At 47.0% G+C, this 4,252-nt stretch overlaps 1 protein-coding gene across 3 annotated transcripts in view; it reads right to left on the minus strand.

Moving 5' to 3' along the window:
- The window catches only part of DTX2 (deltex 2, E3 ubiquitin ligase), a 37,837-nt gene extending 34,613 nt beyond the window's left edge, over positions 1-3,224 (minus strand). For all 3 annotated transcript variants that reach the window (XM_005879148.2, XM_005879147.2, XM_005879146.2), the window contains exon 1: positions 3,060-3,224. The gene's annotated coding sequence lies outside the window, so the exon portion shown is untranslated. The remainder of the gene's footprint in view (positions 1-3,059) is intronic.
- Positions 3,225-4,252: the final 1,028 nt, after the last annotated feature.

The raw sequence follows: 4,252 nt of genomic DNA on the forward strand, positions 1-4,252 counted from the left end.
AAAAAGTCTGCCTATATCAAGTGTTGGCAAAAATGTGGAGCAATTGGAAGTCCTATACACTGCTGCTGGCAGAATGTAACTGGTACAACCACTTCAGAAAACAGTCAGGCAATATCAACAAAAGTTGAATGTTTATTTACCTGATGACCCAGCAAAATATCACCGCTAAGTTTATACCACGAAAACCTCTTGCACATGTTCAACAGGAGATGTGTATATGGAAATGTTCAGAGCAGCACACTTGCAACAGCTAAAACCTGGAAACAACTAAGTGCCCATCAGTGAAGATCAGGTGATAAACTGTGGTGTACTTACACCATAGAATATTAGTAGTAAAAACAAATGACATAAAATAATATGGATGACAAATCTTAGCAAAATTAAATTATACATGTTTCCTCTGAAATACATAGGTACAATAAACCTATATTAAAATGAAAGCAAGGGGCCCTGACCGGTTTGGCTCAGTGGATAGAGCGTCGGCCTGCGGACTCAGGGGTCCCAGGTTCGATTCCGGTCAAGGGCATGTACGTTGGTTGTGGGCACATCCCCAATGGGGGGTGTGCAGGAGGCAGCTGATCGATGTTTCTCCCTCATCTATGTTTCTGACTATCCCTCCCCCTCCCTCTCTGTAAAAAATCAATAAAATATATTTTTTTTTAAAAATTAAAATGAAAGCAAGGGGATAATGATGATCTGAGGATGAAAATGGGAAGATTGCATGCTTAGATGTATACTTTTTTGTTTCAAACCCCAAGCTTTTGTTTTGAGTGGCTGAGATACAGATGCTTACTACATTCATTAAAAATAGCTTAGTAAATAAATATAAGCAAGTCTGAGGTAAAAATTAAACACAGAAAAGAGACCATTTAATTTATCTCTGTACTCCAAGTGCCAAGCACAAGCCCTGGCATACAATTTCTGCAGGCATGTGTAGAATGAATCAGGGACTTTTCTCCCTAGCCCACCATCCCCTTCCTGTTGGCACCTTAGGTACTTACAACATATCTGAGGCCAAATTCACCTTCCTTCTTCCCAATTCTGCTTCTCCTCCTAGATTCTCTGGCTCCACTCTGACCCAGGCAGTTAGAAGAAAAACCTGGGAGACTTGCTCCCCCTCAACCTTCTCTCCCACTGCCCCGCAGCTGCCATGGCTTGCTCTCTCCTCCTTCCTCAAGTCCTCAGAGCCCTCTGGTTGGGACCTTTATGCCTCTCACCTTGATAAGTATTCTTTCCCACTGGCTTTCCCCAACTCTTATCTCTCTTTCTAGTCCACCTCAGAGACAGATGCAAGATTGAGCTTCCTGAAATACAGTTCTGATCCTGCTTCTTCCACATTTCCACTGGATTTCTGGAATAAAGTTCAAGCTCCTTGGGTTGACACTGAAACTCATCAAAATCTGGTCCCTCCCTATCAACCCTATTTGCCAGTGCACCTCCCTTCAGTACCCTCTTTCATCTATACCTCCCTCTCCCCAACCTCTCCCAAAGATTTTAAGTGATGATCTACTACCACATATACATCCCGTTTCCCCACCTCTATGCCTCAGCTCCACACAGAATCCCATTCACTTGGCCACTCACCCTCACCTGACCCATATTCTCAAGGCCCCATTTAAATAGTACCTCCAGCCCTAGCTGGTTTGGCTCAGTGGATAGATCTTCAGCCTGCAGACTGAAGGGTCCTGGGTTTGATTCCAGTCAAATGTATTTTAACCCTTTGAGTGCCAACCAATATCCTAGGAACTATGCCAAAATTGCCAAGGCATTTTTGCTGATTTTACAGCAGTTTAGGGAAAAAATTATGAATCGCAAGTAAATGAAGTTACATATTCAATATCTTCCACAAAAATCGTCATCTTCACAGCAAGAATTGACATATTTAGCAATATCATCATCACTAATAAAAGCAGACTTAGAACTAGACACTGCAGGAGGAGCGCGATAGCGCTTCCAGCACTTTTGGAGAAAGACAGGAGGAGCGAGATCATTAACCCCGGCACTCTAGGGGTTAATAAATAAATAAATAGCACCTCCATGATGCCTTGGTGTGCCCAATTGAAAGGAAATACCCTTTTATCAACTTTCACAGCATTCTGTCTGTCCTCCAGAGTTCTCTATGTTCATCATCAAGCTGAGGGCAAAATCTCCCCCTTACCAGAAACTGGCATGGTGTAAGGAACAGTCACAAAGATAATAATCCAATCAAATCCAACCCACACTTTCTGGCGAGTATGTAAACTTTAAATGCTCCCCCTCCCCAATTGGAATTCTTCCCCTAAAATCCTTTTGCGCCCCCCCCCCCAGCCTTGGCATGGCTCACCAGACCCTCCACACTCAGACCTCTGCCCACCTACCCAGCATCCTCTATCCCACACCAACGCTTTGTTGCTCTAGCCACTGAGCTACGTACAGTGGTCCAGACATGCCAGGTAGCTTCACAGCTTTGCCCACTCCTCTGCCAGGCTACTGCCCCTACTTTCTAAATCCTACTCCTTCACAATTCACCTTGCTATCATCTTCCAGAGCCTTCCTGAGCTTCTCACCCTCCTTCCTACCCCCTTCCTGGAGCGGTGGGAGTTTTGTCCTGTGAGTCCCCCTCCTCAACGCATATCACACTGACAAAACCTGTCACTGTCTATGGCTTGCTGTCTTTTCTACCAAAAAAACAAGTTCCAGAAGACAGAGCTCTTGTTGCTCCTCACAGTACCCCCAGGACTGAGCATGGGGCTTGACAGAAAGGAGGCACCCAGTAAAGATTCATGCAACAAAAGAAATAAAAATTTCCCAGTTCAAATGCAGAAATCATGGCTTATGTCCTTCATCCCATAAAGCATGTCTTAAAGTGCAAACCATGTAGAAAGCACCCTCTAAGACTGGTTAAACAGGAGAAGTCATTGGCAAGAAGCCACTTGAATTTCTTTGAGAGAGCAATAGCAATCTACTCCCAGGGCTCACTTTCATCCTGGAGATCTCAAATTCTACCCTTCCCAGTCCTCACCTTTTCTATTGAAAACCAGATGAAGAAGGCAGCAATGTAAAGTCCCCATGGCTCTCACCTTTTCTCTCTGGAGAGCTGGCACAAACCGTCCCTTCTTGGTGGCGACACCCGATCCTTAGGAGAAATGACTTGTTCGAGTTCCCATCTTGATAGAATACGCAAACAACAAAACCCAGGCAAATCTGAAAGGCTTGCTGACTCAGCAACACAAATTTCAAGACACCTTTGCCAACAAGGAAGAAGATGATCAGGTTTTACATTGAGAAACAGCAGTTGGTGAAAACGAATGCACAGATGTTGGGTCCGTGTGACTGGGGACTGGAAACCACCAGATTTACTTTCCGAAACCCTAGGCAGAGCGGACGGTACGGTAGTCTTCCTCTGCCCACTCAAATAATCAAGGGAATGGTCAAAAACAATAATAAAAATAAATAAATAACCTGCGCCCTTTCATAGAAAAGCCCAAAGGGATTTTATAAGCCAGTCTGCGGTGTACGCATTAAGGAAATCAACACACCAGAGAGGGTTCAAGTTTAGCCACAGGCACACAGCAATGAACAAGAGGCCTAGCTATAGTTACTCTGATGGCTGAAGTTAAAGCCTAATGTTGGCCACCAGAAAGCCCCCCTTCTAGAACTCCAGAGGAGCTGGGCCGGCATGCAGAAATATTTTGAGTTTCTGAAGGGTCCGAGCGCCTGTGCACACACTATTTCCACTGCGACCGGCACTTAGGGAAGTGGAACCAGTAGCTGGCTGAGAAAGGCGGGATGAAAGGGCAGCTCCAGAAAAAGTCTTCTAAATCCTCTTCAGCATACATTACGAACCCCGCAAAAGTGACCCAGGGTCTCTGGGAACAGGAGATTCCCGGAGGGCGGACCCCGCTCGGGACAGGAAAGCAGAGTTCGGAGGCAGAGTCCTCTCTAAATTACAGCCCCGCTCCAGCGAGTCGATCACTAGGAGGCAGACCCCGACAGAAACCACACCCTACCCCGCAGCCCGGCGGCAGGGTCACCCCGCTTCCTCCAGGTCCTGTGGGACGAGGTTCGCTCCAACCGACCGGCTCAAACTCCCCGGCTCTGCGCCCCTCCACCTGCTAGCCCTTCGGCTTCCACCCGGCGTTTACCCTCCCACCCAGCACCCAGTCTGAGCTCCCCGCGCCTCCCAATGCCCCCAACGCCAACCTCAGAGCCCCCCAGTCTAGAGACCGGTCCTCCCAAACCCCCTCCTGACCTCGTCCCGGGACGCCCCTCC

This window comes from Myotis brandtii, unplaced genomic scaffold (genome assembly GCF_000412655.1).
Source record: "Myotis brandtii unplaced genomic scaffold, ASM41265v1 scaffold583, whole genome shotgun sequence".
NCBI classification, from domain to species: Eukaryota; Metazoa; Chordata; class Mammalia; order Chiroptera; family Vespertilionidae; genus Myotis; species Myotis brandtii.